The following is a 27067-nucleotide window of genomic DNA, read 5'->3' on the forward strand; positions in this document are numbered from 1 at the left end:
ACCTGGCCTGTGCCTAACCAGAAAATTTGCTGAACCATGACAGCCAATATTGTTGTGAGTGGGTCTCTGTTTTTATTTCAGCTCTCTTCATAACAAAATGTTAGTGTTCTTATACAGTTTTACTGGATTGGCACAAGGATATAAGTAGATAAGCATAAAAACTACGCTTATACTTAGTAGCACTACCAATATCTCCACTACTTGCTGGTCTCTTGGAAGACATTTAGGGGTCATTTAGTGCTAAACAACAGCAAAGAACACTGACAGTCAGGATTGGATGGATGTACACAAACTTTATAGGACCACGGAAACTTGGCCACACTCACAATAAGCAGACAACTCACTAACTAAAATAAAGCCAGACCATGAATGTTGCCAGCCCAGAGAGTGCTGGACTAGAGGGGTTCAACCTGTGCCTGTATGATGCCAAAAAACATACAGACATTTATATAATAGGAGCTAAAAGATCTAGTTGGTGTAAATATACTGCTGGCTCACTTTAGGCCAGGGATGGAGAACTTTTTTGATCGGGGGCTGCTGACCCACATTAAAAATCAGTTTGGGTCTGCACGTAAGTGAGAAGCAAAAAACCACCTCACTGATGTTGCCCCTGACTGAGAAGAAAGACACTCTTCACATTCCTCTTGCACAGCAGAGCCGGGTGGGGGGAAGCAGCGAGGCCCTGGTAAATTTTACAGGCTCCAGCTCTGTAAATTAGTTTACAGGCTCCAGCTCTGCAGGAGGACAGCAGGGACTGGAGCACCAGTACAGGTGCCCCATTGCTGGGAACCAGCTGGGGGCCTCATCCAGACCCTGGGCCTTGGGTTCCTCACCCCTGTCTTTCAGTCCACTAACACAATTATGTACTTCCTTACTTTAAGCCCCTTATAACACATGGTCAAAAGATTCATGTCTCCCCACCTTCCTTCCTTAAGAACAGCCATACTGGTTCAAACCAACAGTCCATCCAGCCCAGTAGCCTGTCTGCCGACAGTGGCCAATGCCAGATGATCCAGAGGGAGGGAACACAACAGGTAACCCTCATGTGATCCCTCTCCTGTCATCCATTTCCAGAAAAACAGAGGCTAGGGACACCATTCCTGCCCTTCCTGGTTAATAGCCACTGATGGACCAAACCTCCCTGTTAATGTCCTAGCTTTCACCCCATCCTCTGGCAAGGAATTCCACAGGTGGACAGTGTACTGAGTGAAGAAAAACTTCCTTTTGTTTGTTTTAAACCTGCTGTCTATTAATTTCATTTAGTGACCCCTAGTTCTTATATTGTGGGAATGAATAAGTAAATAACTTTTCCTTATTCATTTTTTCACCATCATGGTTTTATAGACCTCTATCATATCTCCCCCCCTTACTCTCTTCTTTTCTAAGTGGAAAAGTTCAAGTCTTTTAAATCTTTCTTCATATGGGACCTGTTCCAAACCCCTAATCATTTTTGTTATGCCACTATATCTTTTTTGAGATGAGGCGACGAAATCTGTACGCAGTATTCAAGATGTGAGCATACTATGGTTTTATATAGAGGCAATAAAATATTCTCTGTCTTATTCTCTGTCCCATTTTTAATGATTCCTAACATTCTGCTTGCTTTTTTGACTGCCAGGCTACGTCTAGACTGGCATGATTTTCCGGAAATGCTTTTAATTGAAAAGTTTTCCGTTAAAAGCATTTTTGGGACAGAGCATCTAGATTGACACGGACGCTTTTCCGCAAAAACACTTTTTGCAGAAAAGTGTCCATTCCAATCTAGACGCGTTTTTCCATAAAAAAAACCCGATCGCCATTTTTGCGATTGGGGCTTTTTTGCGGAAAACAAATCTGAGCTGTCTACACTGGCCCTTTTGCGCAAAAGGACTTTTGCCCGAACGGGAGCAGCATAGTATTTCTGCAAGAACACTGACAATCTTACATGAGATCGTCAGTGCTTTTGCGGAAATTCAAGCGGACAGTGTCGACAGCTGGCAAGTTTTTCCGGAAAAGCAGCTGATTTTCCGGAAAAACTGGCCAGTCTAGACACAGCCCCCCTGTACAATGACTGAGTGGATGTTTTCAGAGAACTATCCACAATGACTCCAAGATCTCTTTCTTGAGTAGTTGTAGTTAAATTAGTCTCCATCATATTATATGTATAGTTGGGATTATGTTTTCCAATGTGCATTATTTTACATTATTCAACATTAAATTTCACTTGACATTTTGTTGCCCAATCACTTAGTTTGGTGAGATCTTTTTGAAGCTCTTCATAGTCTGCTTTGGTCTTAACTATCTTGAGCAGTTTGGTTTCATCTGAAAATTTTGCCACCTCACTGTTTACCCCTTTTTCTAGATCATTTATAAATAAGTTGAATAGGGTGGGTCACAGAACAGACCCCACTAGTTACCTCTCTCCACTCTGAAAACTTACCATTTATTCCTGTCTTTTAACCAGTTACCAATCCATGAAAGGACCTTCCCTCTTAGCCCATGATAACTTACTTTACTTAAGAGCCTTTGGTGAGGGACCTTGTCAAAGGCTTTCTGGAAATCTAAGTATACTATATCCACTGCATCCCCCTTGTCCACATATTTGTTGACCTCCTCAAACAACTCTAGAAGATTAGTGAGACATGAATTCCCTTTAAAGAAGCCATGTTGACTTTCCCCTAACAAATTATGTTCATCTATGTGTCTGGCAATTGTATTCTTTACTATAATTTCAACTAATTTGCCCGGTACTGATGTTACACTTACCAATCTGTAATTGCCAGGATCACTTCTAGAGCCCTTTTAAAATATTGGCATCATGTTAGCTATGTTCCAGTCAGTAGATAGGGAAGCCGATTTAAAGGATAGGTTACAAACCACAGTTAATAGATCCAAAATTTCCCATTTGAGTTCTTTCAGAACTCTTGGGTGAATACCAACTGGTCCCGGTGACTTGTTACTGTTAAGTTTATCAATTTATTCCAAAACCTCCTCTAATGACATCTCAATCTGGCACACTTCCTCAGATTTGTCACCTAAAAAGAATGGCTCAAGTTTGGGAATCTCCCCAATATCCTCGGCTGTAAAGACTGAGGCAAAGAATTAATTTAGCTTCTCTGCAATGACTTTATCATCTTTGAGTGCTCCTTTAATGTACTGATCACGCAACGACCCCACTGGTTGTTTTGCCGACTTCCTGCTTCTGATGTACTTAAAAAAACATTTTACTATTACTTTTTGAGTTTTTGGCTAGCTTTCTTCAAACTCCTTTTTGTCTTTTATTATTATATTTTTACACTTAATTTGACAAAGTTTATGCTCCTTTCTATTTTCCTCACTAGGATTTGACTTCCACTTTTTAAAAGATGTCTTTTTATCTCTCACTGCTTCTTTTACTTGGTTGTTAAGCCACTATGGGACGTTTTTGGTTCTCTTACTGTATTTTTTAATTTGGGATATACATTTAAGTTGGGCCTCTATTATGGTGTCTTTGAAAAGTTTCCATGCAGCTTGCAGAGATTTTACTTTTGTCACTGTATCTTGTAATTTCTGTTTAACTAACTTCCTCATTTTGCTACAGTGTTGGGCTGCTGAGGTGTTTTTCCCACCACAGGGATGTTAAATTTTATTACATTATGGTCACTATTTCAAAGCGGTCCAATTATATTTACCTCTTGAACCAGATCCTGCACTCCACTTAGGACTAAATCAAGAATAGTCTCTCCCCTTGTGGGTTCCAGATCTAGCTGCTCCAAGAAGCAGTCATTTAGGGTATTAAGAAATTTTATCTCTGCATCCCATCCTGAGGTGACGTATAACCAGTCAATATGGGGATAGTTGAAATCCCCCACTATTATCAAGTTTTTTAATTTGATATTTTTTTAAGTTTGCCTTAAACATGTACACCTGTAAATCCACAAACATGCCTTTAGCAATCACAATACAGCAAATGTTCTATTTTTTGCTTTTGCTCTTTGCTCCGTACGCCATATTCATCATGTGAGGAAACCACATTGACACAGTTGGATTCCAAATAACCATGTTTATCAGCTATATAGAAACATGCAAGATATGGCTCTAAATACACACTGTTACTCTGTTAGGAACGTGTGTACCTCTGCAATGAAATACAGAAAGGCCCATTAAAGCTGCTCCTAAACTACTTAAAAGGATATTATCTGATTTCTTGTCCCATGTTTCTCAAGGGAGGGGTGCAGGAATGGGCTGGAGATAGGTGTTGGGGGGAAGAGAGGGTGCAGGAATGGGGTAGGGCTACAGAGTCTCAGCAGGAGGTGGGTTGCATAAGCGGGATGAGTTTAGGGTTGCCAGGTGTCCTTGAACCAGACAGTCCAGTATCTGAGCTTTCTGTTCAGGAAACAAAGTGAGAAAATATAAATGTCTGGTATTTTCTAAATAAGATGTAATGTAGATTGTGATGTAGTGGCAAGTGTGTCCAGTGTTGTTGTTGAAACCATCTGGCAACCCTAGATGGGGTTCAGAGTCTCAGCCTGAAGAGGATGGGAAAGGGTGCTTACCTAGCTTCATACCTCCTCTGCTCCCAGGCATTGCCTCCCAGTGCTCCCATTGGCTGTGATTCTGGCCAATGGAAGCAGCGGGGAAAGCAGCCAGGCAGCTCTTTACTGCCTCGCAATTTCCCCAGCTGGGGGAGGGAAATGGCAGTGTGTGGAGCCACTTGTTCTCCTCACAAGCTGGATCCAGTCAGCAAGGCTCAGGATTCCCCTCCCCCCCCCCCCAGCATGAAGTCAACACTAACCTTGTGGGGTTGGAGTGCCAGCACAGGCACCTTGCTGCAGGGAAGAGAAGGGGGCTAAGCTACGAACCACAGCCCACCTGCAAGGAGGTTGCAGACCACTAGTGGTCCACAGACTGCACTTTGAGAACCACTGATCTATGAAATGGTGATCAATTTAATCTCCCACAGGAATGCCATGTGGGGAATGAATGCAAGGCATAATCCATTAAACTGCTTTGATATCCATGAAAGAAAGTAAAATATATGCACAAATAATTTTTATTAAAGGTGTTTGGAAGACAAAAAGTGGGACAGGTTTTGTAATCCTAAAATAAAGTTCTCATTGGCGGGAGGCAAATATTATTGGAGTGAACACCACAGAAGAGTTCTGACCAGCCCTTAAGTTAACCAGTCTTTTTTTCCTGCTTCCTCTCTTTCCTCCATTCTTCTCAGTTTTATTTCATTTCATTTTCTCAACCAATGATTTCACTCCCTTTCACAAGAATGGAGCTGGCACTCTGCTGCTGCTAGATCTCAGTAGCTGTGAGCTTTGGGCTCAGTACTGCAAGGTACAATATTCCTGCTAAGTGCTGAAAGCCCTCTGTTCCCAAGGTAGTCAAGGAGAGTTGAGGGCACTTCGAACTTAAAAGGAGGACAGGAGGAAGCCTACAGAGAACTAAGTCAGTAAACAATTTCGTCCTAACATTTCTAGTGGCACAGGTCACCTGATCTTTTTCTATTCTCTGTAATTTTATCCTGTTTCTACACTTCAGCCTAACAATTGACCTGTAGAATTCTACAAGGTACAAGTCATTCAGATGATCTTAGGCTTGTCACACAATACAGACACTTCTTCTAAATCCTGTTACCTTAGTTGCTAAAAGGGACAAATGTAGCATGAACAGATATTCAGTGTGAAAAACTGGAATGCAGGTGAGAGGTAACAGGCATCTATATAAGGCAAAGCCCCAAATATCAGTACTTTCCCTATGAAAATCACAACATCTTGTCACCCTAGATAAGTGATACATCAGACAAGATTCTCTAATCTGAAACATAGCTCTTTACTGTCTTGTTCAAATGCTTGAAGGTTGCTGTAGATTTAAACTACTTCACCCCAGTATTCTGCACAAGTTATTTTTCCTAATTAGTATTTAATATGCATAAAACTTTGTATGGCTGGAAATGTGCACACAATTCTAAAATATTTGATAGGCATGAAGCGACTGGTCATGCAAACTGATGTGATATTAGCAACCAGACATTTCTTATGCAGCTAGCTGTTCTGTGAATAGCTAAAGATGTCTCGTGGGCAGTTTCAGAAGTGCAACCTCTCATCTTTCAGTTGCACATTCCTTAACTACAAGCTATTTGCATAGCTATGGAAAGATCCCTTTTTGCTATGACTTATGGTATCTACTCAATATAAGGAGCCATTCCATAAAGTACATAAATCCTGATTTCAAACAACAAACAAAATACATGCAACATGAGATATAAGTGTAGTAGAAATCTCAAACATGTTTGGCATGTATATATAAATGTTTTTATTTATTTGCCCTTAAACAGCTCACAGGCAGCACAAAGGTCTATATTAATAGAAATCATAATTCAAGTTTTTTCTGGGTGACTGGTAATTGGATTATTGCTCCAAAGCAAGATCTCCAAAATCATATCATTTTATTTCTAAGGGACAGAATGATAATCTGAGCCTAATATATTTATCATGGTGAGGCGGAGCCAGCACACTTCACTCTAAAGCGCCTAGAAACTGGAGAATATAGTTGTGCCCCAGGAAGAGTATTCAGGGCTTGGTACAACAACTGTTTATCCAAAGGACACCAAATATGAAAAGGGATTCTCTTTGGAATGGTAGCTATAAATTATGTGAATATTTAATAAACTTGTAGTTTAGGAATGCGATGTATTATAGACATCTGATACGTGGCCCCTGTGTTGCCTGCTTGTTCAGTTCTAAAATGGCAATTGTATTGTATATGTTTCTCTGCATTGTTAGGTCTGGACTAGCTAATGTATTCTGATAGGCCCTTTAATCACTATGGGATGTTGCCCCCTAAAGGGCTTTACTTCAAATAATCCTACCCCTGAAGTCATTTTGCTACTAATCCACATGATTTAAGGCATTCCTGTTATGTTTTACAGAGGTCAAAGCCAGAGTGGACATGGAGACTGAACTCTCTCACTCTAGGGATCTGAGATCAAACCCGCTAACGTCCACAAAAAGACTCCCTCTAAGTTCAGTGGGCTTTGAATCAGTCCCTAGGATCACAGTCCAAATATGCTGGTGGAGAAGATGACATAGGCACTGTCCATGCAGTAAGTGTTCCAGGAAGAAGGAGAAGACTTCAGCCTCTAGGGATGTCAGTCATCAACATCTGAAAACACTACATTCACTGAAAAAAGTTTTATTTGTAATTTTTTTACAGCTATGTGAATTTGTGCAGTCACTAATTACAGTAACTGTAATGGAGACTTTATAAGTGAATAGCAATTAGAATAAGGTATTGCCACATAGGAAGCTAAGAACCTTTGCAAGGGTAAAGTACCCTCTTATTTTAATACTGTACTACGGAAAAACATCTGTCAAACAGTTTTGCAGTCTGAAGTAATCAGTGCAACTAATTATCACTAATTGTAATATAGTTTCTGTCTTGCTGCTAATACATTTAGACTTGCTAATCAAATCAAACTATACCACCTTGCCATGCTGCTTTCAAATAAACATTTCAGCAAGTATAAAAAATGAAGCTTTGTTCTAATTTTTCATTATTGCTATCAGAAGAGGCCAATGGCTTTTTCAATTTATTTCACACTGCAACAAAAGTAGTAGAAAATGCCATCAGAAATGCTATTTGGTTCTTAAATGTTTTAATTTCAAAGACCGAGCAGGCAAGCAGGCAAGTGTACTGTACTGCTTTTCATTATGTCAAAGCCATCACCAATTATTACATTTTACCAATGAAAAAATGGAATGGTTTGGACTGTTTCCTGCTCAGAGACACAGGTGGCTAGCACCATCCATTGTTTTTAAGGAAAGTCCCTCATATGATGCTTTATTTCCTACAGCTTAAATCCGTTACAAATCTATTCAGAAGCACACAATCAGAAAAGTAGTACAGAGTATAGATGGTTTCGAGGTTAAAGCACTAAAGTAGAATTTAGAAAATCTGTTTTCTATTCCTAGCTCTGCCACTGTCTTCCTACATGAGTTACTTAAAGTTTCTGTGCCTCAGTTTTGCATCTGTAAACATGGGATATAGTAATAATATCCAGCTCTTAGACAGTACTTTTTATCATTACCTATTAAGGCATTTTACAAAGGAGGTCAGTAGGCCTCAGGTTCCACATCTGTAACATGGGGATAATGATATTGGCCTCCTTTGTAAAATGCCTTAACAGCTAATGATAAAAGGTATAAGAGCTGAGTGTTATTACTGCATCCCATGAAAGCAGATCTCTTGAGTCCCAGACCAGTGCCCTGTCCAGTTCACTACACTCCCTCTTCTATGCCTAACTAAGCTAAACCTCGGTTACCTTTTACTGTGTGTTTGAACAGTGCTTAACAAGAGGCCCAGATCTGAGCTGGGATCTCTAGGGGCTACAGCCATACAAATAATGATTATAAGTACTCTTCCAAGGAGCAAACATACACACACTCTTATACAAATGTGAAATTTTTGTACTGTGAATAAAACATTACAGAGTACTGTCCCCCTACAGTTTTATAGCATTTTGTCTCTTTTGGACAGCTTCTTTCCTTTATTTTTCTTGACATGAGGTAGTTGCCCTCCTAGGGACATTGTGTAGTAGAGATCTGTGTGTTCTGAAAGGGAAATTTCAGGACCTCATATGAATGCCAGGATAATTATATTACTAAAGAATTAAATCAAACTGTTTTCATTTTGCACTTAGAGTCATGCATGAACATGTAGTATAAATTAACACAATCAATACTGGAATAAGCTAGGGGCCTGATCCTGCCTCATGGGAGCCTTGTATGGACTTTAATGAGGAAAATATCAAATCGTCAGAAGAGAAAGCACCCTTTTATTGGCACAGCTGGGTCTGCACTGAACATTTTATAAGCATAGTACCTATGTTACTCAGAGGTACAGTATGAGTTTTTTCATACCCCTGATTACCACAGCCATGCCAGTGTAAGTTTTAAGCACTGACCAAGCCTGACTCTTGGAGAAAAGCATGGCCTTCATGTTTTTGAACTCCTATATCACAAAAGATCCAAATCATCTCAAATTGTTGGCAACAATACATTTGCTATCACCACAGATAGCCAGCATTCATACAAATAGAAATGACAAGAAAGACCACAGCTATTAGAACGATGGAACTGCACTTTAATATTGAGTAGCCCTTTAAAAAAGCAATGCTCAAATTAGTGTGCATCTAAGGTTAGTTACTGATTTAGCAAGAGTTCTTGACATTCCTAAGAAAGAAAAAGGAAACAACTAAATATTTTCTATAAAAACATACTTAGGAGATAAAGTTCAAAGTCTAAAATTAATTAAAAACAGTTACTTGTGGCTGAGTTTACAAAAGCTATTTAAAATTTCACTGTTGATCTAGAAATTGATGTATATTCTTAAAAGGCTTCTCATTAGGAGTAATACTAACACCAAGTTATCTGCACACAAGTAGCAGCACCTGGAAGCTACTGAACAGCGTAACAACAAGAATTGTGAATTGTGGCAATATGGTCAAAATAAGTCAAATACAATAAAATTTTAAAATTTTAATTTTAGTGGTTGGAGAAACTAAAACATGCATAAAGTCAGAAAATATTTCTGTTCTCACATCATTTTTAGATAGTTTGGAATCTGAAGGTCCTATTTTCAGAGGCACCCTTCCTGAGAGATGCTGACCCTCCCCAGGCCTCATTCAAGTAAACAAGAGTAGGAGACACTTAGGTCCCCTCAGAGAGCATTCAGCCCCTCACATGACTAAGGCCCAAAGGAGTAGACAGGTGTGATTATTATTGGGCTGTATAGTGTTCAAGTTCCACTACTACAACCAAGCATAATCAAGGGAGGAAAAGGATCAGTCTAAAAGGCCTACCATTTAGGATGAATAGAGTTTGGCTTTTGGCCAGAACACCTGGTCAGAAAGAGATCCTGGCAACTCGAATTAGCCCTGTTGACCTATCTGGTTAGCAGCTCCATGCAGGAGGCAACCAGTATGTCTCCCCTCTGGTTTTTAGGCATAAGGGAAGTCACAGATCTATGCAAATTGCTCCCAGCACAAGTGCCACACTTGTAGCTCCAACTGACTGGGAACCATGGATAATGGGAACTGTGGGGGAAGTGCCTGGGATTGGGTGCAGTGCACAGAGCCACCAGGCTGTGTCTGCATAAGAGCTAGAGGGAACCATGACATTGCTTGAGGGATAAGGGATCTTTCATAGAGGGATAAGGGATCTTCCGGAAAAGGCTTTATTTTCCGCAAGATCAGCGTCTAGACTGGCGCTTTTTTCCGACAAAGCTCCGTGCCGAAAAAAAGCGGCAGCCATTTTTATGCTAATGAAGCGGGGGAGATTTAAATCCCCGCTTCACTAGCAATTGCGATACGTCTAATTTACATCCCTTTTGCGAAAAAGGGATGTAGTCTAGACATAGCCCTAGTGTAGAATAAACCCAGAACAAGCATCAGTTTTTCAGTCATATTAACAGAATCTCCCTGAATGACATCAGCTATGCTCACAGAAACACTCTTCTGTCAGTTTAGCTGTATTTACACTGGGAGTTTTGCCAGCCTTGTGAGTAGGGGGTGTATTTTTTTTACTACTTCCCTAACTGACATAGCTATGCAGCAAAACTTTCTACTATAGACCAGGGTTAACAGTATATTTCTAACTATTGACTGCACTAGTTTGTTGGACTCAGGAGTAAGTAAGTAGGCCAATTTGCAATATTTACACAAAATTTAGTACACTTAGAAGCAAACTGGAGTTTTGGCATTAAAACCCAAGAGAATATGAAGATAAAAACCAAAAGCTCTTTTAACTGCTTTATCTCAGTACACAAAATATAGAATTCATTGGCAGGACATACACACAAAAGGCTTCTACTATATGTATGTTGAAGTCCAAAATAAAATTAAAAAATTCTATCAGGAAAAATTAAAGTGTTGCCCTTATAACCACACGTCCGTGATGTCTAAAGCAGACTACATCATATGCTTCGGGTAGTGAGGGAAAATTCCTGAGCCCATTAAAGAGCTTGATCCACTGACTAGGTCCATGAGAAAACTCGCACTGAAATCACCAGAATCTGGATTTTACTCTTTGGACCTGATCCAAAGTTCACTGAACTCAATGGGAGTCTTTCCATGGACTTCAATAGTCTGTGAGTCAATTGAATTCAACTATCTCATATAACCATCTCACCCCCCGTGCTCAGCACCCAGCAGTACCCTAGCTGCTCTGCTGCTTCCCCAAGTCTGCCACTGCCGCTGCTGAAACGGACGAGCGACGGCAAAGTGGCGGAGCAGAGCAGCTGGGGTGCTGCCGGGTTGGTCCCACAGCGTTACCCCACACCCCCCTGCTCGGTGATAACTACTGCAGTCTGGGGGGTGGGGAGCCCACTCCCCTTCCAGAAACTCTCAGCAGCGGTGCGGGGCTTCCCCCGCCTTCCTGCAAAATGGCGGAGGGTTTGCCCCTCGCCGTGCCGTTCCCTGCCCACCCCACAGACACAGTGCGGGTCCCAGCAGACCCGTCACAGCCCCCCGCCGGAGTACCTCTTGATACTCCGGCATATCCGATAATCCAGCACCACCTAGGTCCCAAAGGTGCCGGATTATCGGAAGTCTACTGTATTTTATTAGCTGATTAACCGCAATTTAACATCCCTATGTGGAACCATTAGTAATTATCTTTGAGAATTCATGCAGGACAGGTGAGATCCTGGAGGACTGGAGAAGGACACAGTACCTAACTTTAAAAACAGGACCCAAGGAATTATAGAATAGTCAGCCCACATTTGATCTGGAAAGATACTGGGAAAGTTATTAAACAATCTGTTTGTAAGCACATAAAGGTTACAGGGTTTTAAAGAATAACCAGCCCAGATTTGTCAAGAACAAATCATTCCAAACCAACCTAACTTCCTTTTTGATAGGGTTATTGGCCTAGTGGATGGGCAAAGCAGTCGATGTGATATATCTTGATTTTAGTAAGGATTTTGACACAGTCCCACATGACATTCTCATAAGCAAAATGTGTTCAGGTGAAATTTCTATAAGATGAGTGCATAAGATCAGACACAAAGAGCAGTTATCAATGGTTTGCTGTCAAACTGGGATGACAGAGCTAGTACGATTCCACAGGAGTCAGCCTTCGGTTCAGTACTATTCAATATTTTTCCTGTTGACTTGGAGAATGGAGATGAGAGAATACTTATAATATGTGTGAATGACCAAGATGGGAAGGACAGCAAGTACTTCAGGAGGACAGGATTAGAATTCAAATAATCTTGACAATTTGGAGAGTTGGTATTAAATCAAGATGAAATTCAATAGAGACAAGTGCAAAACACTGGACTTAGGAAAGGTCAAATACATAACTACAAAATGGGAATAACTGGGTAGGTAACAGTACCGATGAAAAGGATCTGAGGATTATACTGGATCCCAAATTGAACAGGAGTCAACATGATGCAGTTTAAAAAAAAAGACAAATACTAGAATGGTGTTGTATAGATAATTGTTCCACTCTTTTCAGCACTTGTGAGTCCTTAGTTGAAGTACAACATTTGGAAACAATGCGGACAAATTGGAGAGCATCCCTGAGGGAGCAACAAAAATGTTTAAAAAATCCAGACCTATGAGGAAAGATTTAAAAATTGGTATGTTTAGTTCTCAGAAAGGATGGAGACTTGGAGTATGTTAAGGGTTGTTATAAAGAAGATAGGGATCAACTGTTCTCCAGGTCCACTGAATGTAGGACAAGAAGTAACGGACATAATCTCAGGCAAGAAAGATTTAGGTTAGATATTAGGAAATACTTTCTAACTAAAAAGGGTAGTTAAACTCTGGAATAGGTTTCCAAGGGAGGCTGTGAGATCCCCATTACTGAAGGCTTTTAAAAACAGGTTGGAGCAACACCTGTCAGAAATTATCTAAGTTTATTTGGTTCTATCACAGTATGGGGGCTAGACTTGGTCACTTCTCAAGGTCGCTTGCAGCCCTACATATCTATGATTTTAAGTGTGCCAACATGGGCTTACTCCCACAAATTGCTCAGCAACTCCTATGAAGTGCTGAATGCCATTAACTCTCACTGAAATCATCAGGAATTGAGAACACTCAGTCCTTTTCTGTATTGGGCACTTTTCTTCCACTATTAAAGAAAGTATAACAATGTCTAGATCATTCCCCTAAGGGATGCAGATATTTCTGTTGGGATTTATTAAGCAAAATAGCAGCAAAGGCCACACAAGTACTTAGAGAAATTGAAATAACCTAGATGACCTCTCAGCTGATTTTTCAAAGTCCTTGAAACTCCCATTTGAAGGTAGATGTAATGGTTATTAAATACTGAGCAAAGAAAGTTAATTTGCAATGGGAGCATTTTAACACTGTAAATAAAAGGATTTGTATAATGCTGCAGGACTATTGGTTCTTGTCAATTTCCATTTCCTTAAATTACTATGAAAATACAACTTTCTAAATGTTGGGTAAGTCCATGATACATCCAATTTAAGCTGGTGATATTTCCAAAGTGTGTGTTAAAAATGAAAAAGGCCAGGTATTGCAGGAAGCATCTTGTAGCACTTTCTGAAATTAAAGCTATCAAACAACTTATATTATAATTAGGGCTACAAGTTTGTCACCGCAGTGAAAATGTCACATATACCACAATTTCTCTTTGTTCCTGACTGCCTAGTGCAGGAAGGCACTAGGTGAGTTGCCCCACTAATGTGCTGCAGTGGAGACAATCTCTAGACCTCTCACCTGGGACCTCCCCTCCTCACTGGACTAGGAACGGAATTCCAGTGCCGAAGTAGAGGAAGCTGCTGTGGGTGGGTGGTGCCACTTGAGTGGGGGAGGAGGCAATGGCAGCTGAGGAGAAAGATGATAGCCTATGATTTTATTACAGTATAGACAAATTTCATTTGTCAGAGTGTGGCTTTTACTTAATTTATTGTGACTACTCTGTGGTTTTAATTAATAAATGCCATAAAAAACGGTTACAACCTCATTCACACCTGTGTATAACTTTGCATCTAAACATTCACATCTTGGGATGGAATCCTAACTCCAATCAAACAAGTGACAAAACTCTTACTGACTTCAAGGATGTCAGGATTTCACCCTTTGGGTACGTCTAGACTACAGGGTTTTGTCGACAGAAGTTTTGTCGACAGATACTGTCGACAAAACTTCTGTCGACAAAGAGCGTCTAGACTACATTGAGTTCTGTCGACAAAGCAAGCTGCTTTGTCGACATGGCAGTGTAGTCTAGACGCAACCCTGCAGGCAATAACACCTTCTGTCGACAGAACTCTGACGACAGAAGGCGTTATGCCTCGTAAAATGAAGTTTACCAGCGTCGACAAAACTGCTGAGTTCTGTCGACGTTATGTCGACAGAACTCAGCGGTAGTGTAGACGCAGGTATAGTTTTGTCGACAAAAGTCCACTTTTGTCGACAAAACTCAGTAGTCTAGACACACCCTTTGTCAGGAATCTTGAACGTTATTCTTTGGTTGAAAGGGTTTTGTTTTCTGGTTTGTTTTTTTAAAGGTGAACGAAACCTCTTCAGATGGTTTTAGAATTCTGGAAAAGTTAAAATTCACACACTTTCCCCATTGTTAAAAGAAACATATTCTGGATTGCCTTGGACATAAAGACTAAGCTAAATCCCAGTGAAGTCAATGGAAAGGCCTTAAGGCTCCATTGACATCAGACAGTTTTAGAGCAGGCCCATAGTTTTCACTGGTGACTAGTTCATTGACTAAATCTAGCAGAGAAAAAAGGAAAATACAAAGTTACAAGTAATAGAAAAAAATCCACTCTGCCCATGCTTCCTCTGGTATTTTCTGCTAGGTCAGTAGAACTTAATCAACATCTGTCCCATGGTACATTGTTAGGCTCAGCAGGGACAGTCCCAGGAACTCCTTGTATATGGCTGCCACTGGAGAGAAGAACTTCACTGAGTAGAAACCCCAGAGTAGGGATAGGAGTTGCTTCTGCTATCAGTCTTCTTGTGGGACAACTTACATAAAGAAAATAGTGGCTATGGACAGGTTTTTCCAAGAGTGCTCACTGTAGGCCTCAGACTACTTCAGTTGCAGTGAATGGTAAAAATCCCATTGACTTCAATGAGAGCAGGGATAGGCCAGCGCTGAGTGCTTTTGAAAAGCCAACTCTGCATCATTAAAGCTCACACAGCAAAAGAGCAGCGCTGTCAAGTAAAAAATGCTAGTTTTACACACACTGTCACTTCTCAGAATTGCACTTCAATGTTCTACTGTATTTACGTTGTACAATATATACCATAAAGCATAATGGAGGCGCAATGGAGCTGAGTTACTATTGCTTTTCAAACCTTTACTTCTTATTTCTCATCAGTCTGTGACTGTAATAATGTAACTTTAGCTTTAAGTTTTATATGGTGTTCCCCTCCTCCCCCATTTATTATTTTAGCTTCAATTTACACAAATATAATTTGTTCAGCCATGCTCCCTTTTTACACTTAGCAGCATCAAAGTTGTCAAGTAGTTCACTAATGGCTGCAAAGATATCCAATTGCAAACATGAGCCATCACACTTTATTCATAACTATTAGCTAGTCTAAGTAAGCCATAAAAAACACTTTTAACTAAATGGTTTGAAAGAGTGATTTTGTTTTCTCGCATTTCTGCATTTCCTAATTTTGGACTAGCTTAGAAGGAAAGATGGCTGGCAAAAGGCTATTTTTGTGACACTTCTGACCTGCCAACAACCAGAACTGCCAGAAGCCTCATGAGTATAAGATTTCAGTCAGATTGCTGAGTCCAATTAAGTTTCGAATGATTATCCAACTTCTTAAGTAATCATCTCTGCAGTCAAGAATTCAAACAAAATTACTTGTCCCTATGATACACACACACACATACACAAATTCTTCATCTGTCAAATAAAAACCCATGGATATAGCATGAAAACTGAAGCTTTCTTACTTGTAAAACTCAAATAATCTTATAAGAATGACTGCATCAGCATATATTCCAATTATTACATAAAGTGAAATTCAGTATACCCCGTGACATGAAAGAAGTGCACTGAGGCTATGATTGGACTACGTTTTTCCGGGATACCACCTGCTCTTCTGACATTTTTTGCAGAAGAGTAGATATGCTCTTTCAGAAGCCCTGTCTTCACGAGGAAGAAGGGTTCTTCCAAAAGAGGACGTTTTTCTGAAATTTGGCCCAGCATAAATGGGCCAAATTTCAGAAAAGCCTCTTCCAAAAAAACAATCGAAAAAATGTACGCAAATTGCAAAGCGCAATTTGCGTACCTTTTTCCAATAAAAAGCAGCAGTCTAGACGTAGCCTGAGGCTGTGTCTACATTGGTCAGATTTTGCGCAAAAGCACTTGCTTTTGCGCAAAATTTTGCCAGCTGTCTAAACTAGCCGCGAGTTCTTCCGCAAGAACACTGACGATCTAATGTAAGTTCGTCAGTGTTCTTGTGCAAAAATTCTGACGCTCCCGCTCGGGAAAAAGCCCTCGGGAAAAGTGTTCTTGCGCAAGAGGGCAGTGTAGACAGGGACAGGAATTTCTTGTGCAAGAAAGCCCTGATGGCGAAAATGGCTGCCGGAGCTTTCTTGCACAAGAGAGCATCTACACTGGCACGGGATGCTCTTGCGCAAACATGCTAGTGTAGATGCTCTCTTGCACAAATATTTTAACGCAAGAACTCTTGCGTTAAAAGTATTTGTGCAAGAGAGCGCCAGTCTAGACGCAGCCACAGTGTGCTCATCTGATAAGCATTAAACAGGTAAGGAAAATTACACATTCATATAAACTGAACTAAAAACTTGTCTGGTGCAATTCCTTTGGCTTCAGCAGTGATCTTCAGCAGAGAAATTGATCCACTAAGGGTCCAATCCTAAAGTTCTTCCTCATCCAGATAAACCATTTACAAAAAGAATATTTTGGGTGAACAAGAATTCAGGATACTAATCTCACTAATACCAATTCTATATCAATTTAAATTCTGTAGAGTTACTCTTGGCTTATTCCAAACTAAGAGTACGTCTACACTGCACTCTTATATCAAAATAAGCTATTCCGGAATAGTTATTCTGGATAGCTTATTTCAAAATAGCTTATTTCGAAATAGCACGTCTACACTGCAGGGAAGCCTCAAAATTAGTCCCAGGCAGGCTTCCCTAATGTAGATGTGCTCTCTCGATTTAAAGCCCCAGGAGGCACTGGGGAGGAATAACTTAGAATGGCCCCAGTAAGGGGCTATTTCGAAATAGCAGCAGTGGAGCATCTAATGGAATGGCTGTGTAGACACTTGCATTGTGATCTCAAAATAACGGTGCAGTGTAGATGCAACCTTATTGAAATCAGACTCAGGCTCTGTATGAAGGTAGGCACTTCAAAAAATAAAGTCACAGAGTCTGGATCCAGAACTGGGTCCCAATTCAAGAGGAAGTTTCTGCAGCAGTGTTTTGATTTAGGCCCATGTCCAATGAAACAAGTCTTAAAAATCAATGTCCTTTATCGAGAATAACTGTAGAGCTGGCCTCTTATAATACAATGGATGCCATGTGCTGAAGGAATTCACAGCTTTTGTTCTAAATAAAATCACACTATATGTGAATTAATCGCTACAGCTACGTCTACCCTACAAAGATAAATTGGAAAAGGAAACACAATACGGGGCCAAATTTCGGAAAAAAACCCTCTTTTGGAACATCCCTTCTTCCTCATAAAATGAGGATTACAGGGATGCCAAAAAAACACATCCACTTTTCCGACTTTTTTTTTTTTTTTTCAGAAAAATGGACACATTCCTTGGACGCGGCAGAGCATTTCCGGGATACCTCTGGTATCCCGGAAAAGCTCTGTTGTCTAGCCTACAATAATACAGGCAGTCCCCGGGTTACATGGATCCGACTTACATCGGATCCCTACTTACAAACGGGGTGAGGCAACCCCGCACTAGCTGCTTCCCCCCAGCAGACCAGGGAGATGCGAAGCTAGCGCCCCCCCCCCCCCCCCCAGCAGGCCAGGGAGACGCGGAGCAGCTTTTCTCAGCAGACACCTCAGCTTAAGAATAAAGGACTGAGGGAAGTGAGGTGTGGGAGAATAAAACTGAGCTCTGGAGAAATGTTTGGCTAGAGTTTCCCCTACAATATGTACCAGTTCCGACTTACATACAAATTCAACTTAAGAACAAACCTACAGTCCCTATCTTGTATGTAACCTGTAAATAACTTATACCGTATAGAAATTTGTAAATTCATAAAGTTATGCAAGCATTAACTAATTGATATATGATCATGGACTAAAGAACTGACCCTCAGTTTCATAAAAAGTCACAATAAATAGGTTCAACAAGAGAAAGGTAGACTCCCACATTGCATCTGTGTTTTAGAGAGTAATTTTCTGCTAGAAAATGTAGCAAATGAGTATTTCCTTTGAGGGTTTTTTAAGTTGTCTTTCTTTAAAGAAGAACAAAAAATATATTGGTACTATTCCAGAAGTCATTTGCTATCTCGGTTCATTGAAGAGGAGTTAAAACAAGTCACAGAAAATTGCTATAAACTTTTAAGACCTGATTGTCTCTTTATATCACAGACAGGCAAAATCCCTTCCCTCCTCCTCCTCTTTCTCTCATGAAGGAAAAGCAGTATTTTATTGATGCATAACAGTAGGTAACAGATTACTACTCCTCAACAGCACAAATACACTGGCTGAGCTGCACTAACTAGCAGACACAGTTCTACCCATTCCTCCCCATTCCTTACCCACCTATGTATAGACAAAGGGAACAATTAGGTGCACCATCGTGTCAGCAGTGTACATGCAGAGACACTATGCAGACATGTTGAGTGTAGGACTCTTACTCCCCATCCTTAGAGACCTGTACAGACTTGGAAATCTGAAACCAGTCTAATGAGCATGTCTCTTTTTAAAAAACTCTTTAAAATTAAAAAATAAAAATCAATCCCTAGCCTCAGTGACATTAACAGACTCAGACCCACAGGGAGGGTCAAATGGTATTTTAGTGGAAAACTTTTTGCACAATTATTTTTGCTGAAAGTGAAGGGGGTGGGATTCAAGACGAGGTGGGAATAACTCTATACCTGTAAGAGTTGAACTGACACCATTTTCAAAGAGAGAGAAGTTTCATGTCAAAATTCTTGAGAGAAGGTAGAGTCTCTTCACATTACCATCAGTACCCTTTTTGTCAGCCTGACCTTTACATTCATGTTGTGTCCTGATTACATCGGATTTTCTCTTTCTGTGCTATCCAAATTGAGGGAAAGGATAGGAATGACTCCATTACTGTCCCTCGATGGTAGAAAGAAGAGATAAGACTTAAAGTATTGCTTGTCCTTTTTTTCTCTTTATGGAAATGTGCTTAAATACACGACCCTGGATTAATAATAGCATCTCCACGAGCTTGCTCTCTATCAACCTTGCATCTGTACAAACCATGCCATCTTCTGGTGCTTCCTGGCAGCAGAAAAGAAATACCAATGTTAGAGTTTAATGGGTTGCCACTGTCCCTGTATGCACTTGTAACCCTACTTCTATCCCTCTCATGCCTGAGTGAAATACTAGCCTTGGTGTATCAGAACTATTCCATTGACTGAAACTAAGTTGATAAATAAAATGGAAGAAACATTAACTAGAGGCAAGAAAACAAACTCCAACTGTCCTGTAAGCTAAGCAGCATCCTGTGCTTTGGGAACTTTGCAGAATGTACTATCACAGTGCTGAGCTTTGTGTAAGAACATTAACAGAACCTAGCAAGTGATCTTTCAATCTAGCAAAATGTTCTATATACAGTCCACTCTTGGAATGTACTGAGCACTGACAGTCTAAAATGCAGAGAGAGAGATTCTATAGAAATGTTTTGTTGTAGCAGACTACAACAGAACAACTAGTCTTTTTGGACCAGTACTGTAGAATTACATATGCACTCAAAAGGAATTTTCTTCCTCCTACCAAGCAAAACACATTATTCTCCAAAAGTTATATTTGACTAATCGTATATTCTACATTGCTAGAAATTAAAGGGATATCTGTCAAATTAGCGAGGTCTACAATCTGACCTACATTGAAAGCTGTACTGAAAAAAGAAGGTTTCAGCTTCTTGGTTGCTAATATGGGGGCCCAGCCTGCATTCCCATTAACTTCTCTAGAAGGTCAGTCTAAGACAGGTCAACAAAATGTGATTTTTAAAGTAACTCTTTTTGTTTTAAATTTTACCCCTCTGGATTTTTCCAGACATTGCAAGTGTATGCATATAAACCAACCAACATGAATGTACTATCAATTTTCAACTGTGAATGTATGCATGTGTTTAAAAGGAAACTGGAGATGTAAAATCCTGTTTAAAAAGTTAATTGGTTAAACACCAACTGGGATTCCATGGCTGGGGAGGAGGGAAGGGAGAAGGAAGGGAGCTACTCCAGCCTAGTTTGGCTGGAGCAGCCCCCTGCCTCAGCATAATGAAGAGGCGCAGTAGGCCAAACCAGGCTGGAGTGCTCTCCGCCCATGGCACAGTGGGCCCAGCCAGAGGCTGTAGCAGCACCCCACTGGGCTGCCAGTTAACTCCTTACCCCTTTACATTCCTAATGGAGACTAGTTTGATTTTTTTAAAGGGTTTGCCTTGTAAAAGACTGGTTTTAAGAAAAGAATCATGAATTCATATTTGTAGCCAGGTTTTTATAACTTTATCAATTATTGTGCTGAGTGCCTGCTGTAGTAAAAAAGTAGAAACTTGTATTATGGGACTCTTTCAAGGTAGGTCAGCAGGAGACCTTCATGCAGTAGCTGCTCTTATGAAAGCAAATACCAAAGGCTATATTATCCTCCCCTGAATGTGTCCTGCTAGGATTAATTAGGAAGTCCTACCATTTTGGCAGTACTTTTTGAAGGGGCATTACCAGATTGCCACCACAAGATGTTCAGTATTACTAACAAGATTATTAAACCTAAAAAAAGTTTAAACAGCTTGTGATATGCAAGAGTTCAGACTAGATAACCAAGTAGTGTCTCCTGGCCTTAATCTCTATGATTATGACTCCATGAACTAATTTATTTCCCATGAGTTTTGCTTTGTTTACAAAGCCAGATTCATCTTCTCCTTCTCATGCATCACTAGGAGAATGCTGAGCGCTTTGTGTATCCAAAAGAAATTTTTTTTTCTATTTGAAAAATGAAAAGCTGTTGCATTTTTACAGTAAACCTAAGCATGAGCCTCAGAGAAGTGTACCTTTAACTTGGCAAACTAGTGAACTTCATAGAAACCAGTACAGGCAGTCCCTGACTTACGCGGATCCGACTTATGTCGGATCCACACTTACGAACGGGGCTTTCTCGCCCCGGAAGTCGAGGTGGCGGATTGCTGCCTGCGAGCTCCGGGGCGAGAAAGCCCCGTTCGTAAGCTGCTCCCGGTGCCCCTGGTCTGCTGGAGACCGTCTCCAGCAGACCAGGGGCACCGGGACTGAAGCCGCAGCCGCGGCGGGGTCCCTCGCCTCTGAGATTTTGCCAGAGCAAAGCCTCAGAGGCGCGGCACCCCACTGCCGCTGCGGCTCTGCTCCCTGTGTCCCTGGTCTGCTGGGGGGGGGGGGGCGCAGCTAGTGTGCCCCCCCCAGCAGACCAGGCTTTTGTGGACCCTGGGGCAGAGCAGCTGGGGCGCTGCCGATTGGTCCTGCAGCGCTGCTCTGGGCACTACTGGACCAACCCGGCAGCACCCCAGCTGCTCTGCCCCAGGTCCTGATTCAGCTGCTGCTGGTCAGTTTCAGCAGTGGCTGAATCAGGACGCCTGGGGCAGAGCAGCTGGGGTGCTGCTGGGTTGGTCCAGTAGCGCCAAGGAGTGAGGAGCGGTGCTACTGGAGCAACCCAGCAGCACCCCAGCTGCTCTGCCCCAGGCGTCCCCAAGTCAGCCATTGCTGAAACTGACCAGCGCTGACTACAGGAAGCCCGAGGCAGAGTTGCTCTGCCCCAGGCTTCCTGGAATCAGCCGCTGATCAGTTTCAGCAGCAGCTGACTTGGGGAGCTTGGGGTTCTTAAGTTGAATCTGTATGTAAGTCAGAACTGGCGGTCAGTTTCAGCAGCGGCTGAATCTGGACGCCAGTTCCGACTTACATACAGATTCAACTTAAGAACAAACCTACAGTCCCTATCTTGTACGTAACCCGGGGACTGCCTGTACTGCAGTCTTTGGTAACAAGTAATGGCTGCAGGATGGAGCCCTGCATTCTGGAATGCAATGGAGAGGAGATTTAGGCTCTAACAACTGATTATAAAGTGTTCATTACCCAGAGCCAGCGGACTTCCTTTAAAACAACAAGTTAAGTTCTCCTAGAAAGTCACTCAGTACAAGGCCTGTGCATCACTTAAGTCCTATCCACATCTCATCATTAGGATTTAAGTAGGCCAGAGGTCTTGTGCTGCATTTCTGCACAGAGTTGAATGACACCCCTTGTCCTTAACATACTATTAAAAACACAGCGGTAACTGCCCTTCCACATTCTCCCCACTTCTGATTTGTGCTTAGAGGGGAATCTCTGAGACTGGATTGCCCCCTTCCCATGTTATTCCTGGACGAATTCTGAGCTATAAAATCCAAAATTCTGCAAATTGTATTTATTAAAATAATACATAATCACACCAGTTTCATTTATTTTGGTAATTTACTTAATCTACCATAAAGAAAAAAAATTAATAGCTGTTCAGCATTTCCTAAACATGTGAAAGTTAAGTTACAAATACTTGTTAGTGGTACCCAAGACTTTGCATTCCAGTTATAATTCTGGATTTTCATTTAAATTACATTGCTTTTATTTTCATGTTTGATGTTCTGTAAAGTAGAATGCTGCTTTAAATTGCTTCTACTTTCACACGAGAAAGTCAGAGTTTTGCTAATCATTGTTTGGCATTTTTTAAAAATGGGTAAGTAAAATAGAGGCTGAGCTGTAATCTACCGTAACCCCATTATGTTTCTCCATCATAGGGAAAAAAAGCCAGAAAGCACAGAAATCTTCCTGGCTGAGGATTCAGTTATTGTCATTTACAGTAAGGTTCCTTTACACCACTCTGGCAAGGTAAAGGAGCCTTAACTAAGAATGGGGACAATTAACAAACTTTAGCAGCCTGCCAGTTTAGTTGTTACATTTTTGCTCTGCCTTAGGGACAGAGCCTGCTTTACATATCCCTAGCCTCCAAGACAAAGTTGCAGCAACAGCAAGGAAAGGGACAGACTGAAGCTCTAAGGCTACGTCTACACTGACACCCTTTTCTGGAAATGCTTAAAACGGAACAGTTTTTCCATTATAAGTATTTCCGGAAAAGTGCGTCTACATTGGCAGGATGCTTTTCCGGAAAAGCACTTTTTCCGGAAAAGCGTCTGTGCCAATGTAGACGCGCTTTTCTGCAAAAAAGCCCCGATCGTCATTTTCGCGATCGGGGCTTTTTTGCGGAAAAGACTACTGTGCTGTCTACACTGGCCCTTTTCCGGAACAGTTTTCCCGGAAAAGGTCTTTTGCCCGAACGGGAGCAGAATAGTTTTTCCTGAAAAACAATGACGATTTTATATTAGATCATCATTGCTTTTCCGGAAAAGCAAGCAGCCAGTGTAGACAGCTTGCAGCTTATTCTGGGAAAGGCGGCTGCTTTTACAGAATAAGTGGCCCAGTGTAGACACAGCCTAAGAGTATGTATACTCTGCAAGCTTATTTTCGAAAAAGCTATTCTAGAAGTTATCTTCCAGAATAGCTTATTTCGAAAGAGTGTCCACACTACAGAGAAGCCTCAAAATTAGTCCGAGGCTGGTTCCCCTAATGTGAACACTCTATCTAGACTTAGAGCTCCAGAAGGCACTGGGAAGGAATAACTTTAGAATGGCCCTCATGAGGAGCTATTTCAACATAGCAGTAGTAGAGTGTCCACACCACTTTTTCAGAAGAGGCCTTATTCCTCATAGAATGAGGTTTACTAACATTGGAAAAAGCCCTTGGTTATTTCGATATTCTTTTGAAATAATGCAATTGCTATCTGGATGCTAGAAGAACAGCCGTTATTCCGGAATAATGGTGCAGTGTAGATGCACCCTAACTTTAAAAGTTTATACCACAGCCACGGCAGTGCTTTAAACTGAAAGTGTGGCCACAACACCAGCACTGGGAGAGTTCTTTCCCAGTGCTCTACGTAAATCACCACCACGAGGAGAGCAGCTAACAGCTCTGGGGGCGTGGCTGCCAATGCTATAGCCTGGTTCACCCTGGCACTTTACAGTGCTTTATCTTGATGCAGTTGGGTGGAGGGTTTTTTCCCACACCTCTGAGCTAGAAAGTTACAGTGGTGTACTAAGTGACAGGAGAACCATGGGACACACCATGCTTCCCACTGGCCCTCTAGACATTACTAAGAAAAGATTTTAGCCTGGGCCTGGTGTTCTGTTTTCTATTGTGGAAATTTCACCTTCCAGAGGAGAGGCGTCAGCAACCAAAGTTGGAGCGTGAGGGCCTGCTGAAGGTGCTATTTTCAAAGATATCGATTTTACTGTGAGGAAACCTGAAGTAACAAGATGAAACCTGAAGTAACAAGATTGTAAGCTCCTAAAATCCATAGAAGATATTGCTGTGTAGCTTTAGCCATGGCAAGGGATGGGATCACCAGTGAACATCCTTTGGATCTGACAGCAGAGTAACAATCATGATTTATTTACTTATAAATCCAATAGAAGCTCCAGAACCATTTATCTTTGCTATATGCTTCTCTACAACTAAAATAAAGAGAGGATCTTTTTAATGCACTGCTCTAAAAAGGCTCCATATCTCATTTTAGTACAGATGAGATAAGAAAACTGGCTCATGCATTCTTGGGTTAAAACTGACTTTGTATTAAATGACTTGGTTTAAAATTACTCTGTTGGGGTATGTCTACACTGCCACCCTAGTTCGAACTAGGGTCGCTAATATAGGCATTTGAAGTTGCAAATGAAGCCCGGGATTTAAATATCCCGGGCTTCATTTGCATCTTGCCGGGCACCGCCATTTTTAAATCCCCCTTAGTGCAGACTCCGTGCCCGCGGCTACACGCGGCACCGAGTAAATAGTTCAAATTAGGCTCTCTAATTCAAACTACTGTTACTCCTCGTGGAACATTAATATAGAACATTTATGCTTCTAATCCAAGAGGAATAGCCTGGGTGGCACTCAGGTGGGGATAAAGTACTGTGCAAGAAGCCATTACTAGTTAGGGTATGGATGAACTATTATGCTTTTCTTGAAACACACATGAGGAAGTGTCTATCCCAAATCCTTCATGTCTCTCAGAATATGGCCCATAGAATTTAGAACAGTTTTGTACTCCTCTTGCTCAAAGCCACCATGTTACATTTTTTTTTTTTTTGCAAGTCATTAATTGAGGATCCCACCTGCTGGCCACAAGTTGAGCCCCGCATAAACCCAAACTGCAAACAAATGGGCCATGGGACGCATGCAGCCCACGGGCCACGTGCTGAGTAGCCCTGATCTAGAATGTTGACTATTCACTTTAAAAGTGTGTGTGTGGCCGGGGGGGGGGGGGGGGGGGAGAGAAGGAGGGAGAATATAAAACCAAACAAGTTACTTGAGCATCTTATTGCACATCAAGATAAAATATCCAGAAGATGTTCATGGATTCAAACTTAGTGCTGCTTTTGTGGCCATCCAGACTAATATTACTGTAATGACTCTGAAGGAGCTGTTACTATCTAATGGATCATTGACCTAGGAAGGAAAAATTCCCTTTGTGGGCCATGACCCAATGCATCGTAATGATTCAGAGGTCTATCATGTCAAGAATTTGCACCTGAATAAATCTGAGGTCACATATTTACCCAATCTGGTGAGTACTATGTGTTTTTAAAACTTTATAATTATGTATTTACAAGAATGTAATGACTGAGAATCTCTGCAATGAATACATAATCTGTAACAACCCTTTCAGAGCCATGGTGAATGGTCAAGTAAATATGTGCAAGGTTATATTTCAATCATGTATTATTGGGTCTTTTTTTAAAAAAAATAACTACTGATCCCTTTTAAAAACCTATTTACAAAATGACCCCAGAGTAGGGCTGTCAATTAATCACAGTAAACGTGCACATTTGAGTCAAAAATTAATCACGATTGATCACAGTTTTAATTGCTTTATTAAACAGAATACTAATTACAATTTATTAAATATTTTGGATATTTTTCTATACTTTCATTTATATTGACTTTAGTGCAACACAGAATAGAAAGGGTATGCTGCTCACCTTATATAAAGAGAACAGGCATTTGCATGGGACTTTTGTCAACAGCATTGTAAGGCATTTATGTGCCAGATATGCTAAACATTTGTATTCCCCTTCATGCTTTGGCTACCATTTCAGTGGATATGCTTCCATGCTGATGATGCTTACAAAAAATAAGTCTTTAATAAAATTTGCGACTGAACTTTCTTGGGAGAGAATTGTATGTCACTTCCTCTGTTTTACCCACATTCTGCCACAAATTTCATGTTATAGCAGACTTAGATCATGACCAAAAACATGCTGTACCTTTTAAGAACATTTTTGCTATAAGTTTGACAAAAACCAAAGAAGGTACCAATGTGAGATTTCTATAGATAGCTACAGCACTCAAACCAGATTTAAGAATCAGAAGTGCCTTCCAAAACTAGAAAGAGACAAAGTGTGCAGCATACTTTCAGAAGTCTTAAAAGAACAATACTCTGATGTACAAACTACAGAACCTAAACCACTTAGAAAATCAATCTTCTGATGGTAGCATCTGACACAGATGATGAAAATGAACATATGTTGGTCCACACATCTTTGGATTATTATCAAGAAGAATACGTTAATCAGCATGAATGTATGTCCTCTGAAATGGTGGTTGCAGCATGAAAGGACATAGGAATCTTTAGTGAATCTGGCATGTAAATATCTTGAGATGCCAGCTACAACAGTGCCAAGTGAATGCCTCTTCTCATTTCAGGTGAGATTGTGAATAAAAAGCAGGCAGTATTATCTCCTGCAAATGTAAATGCTCTTGTTTGAGTGATTGGCTGAACAAGAAATAGGACTGAGTGGTCTTCT

The 27067-nt window shown here is 40.9% G+C and overlaps 1 protein-coding gene across 6 annotated transcripts in view; it reads right to left on the reverse strand.

The window, feature by feature from the left end:
- PHF21B (PHD finger protein 21B) overlaps positions 1–27067 on the reverse strand; it is a 231064-nt gene that overhangs the window by 189171 nt on the left and 14826 nt on the right. The window lies entirely within an intron of this gene.

This window comes from Pelodiscus sinensis, chromosome 1 (genome assembly GCF_049634645.1).
Source record: "Pelodiscus sinensis isolate JC-2024 chromosome 1, ASM4963464v1, whole genome shotgun sequence".
NCBI lineage: Eukaryota > Metazoa > Chordata > Testudines > Trionychidae > Pelodiscus > Pelodiscus sinensis.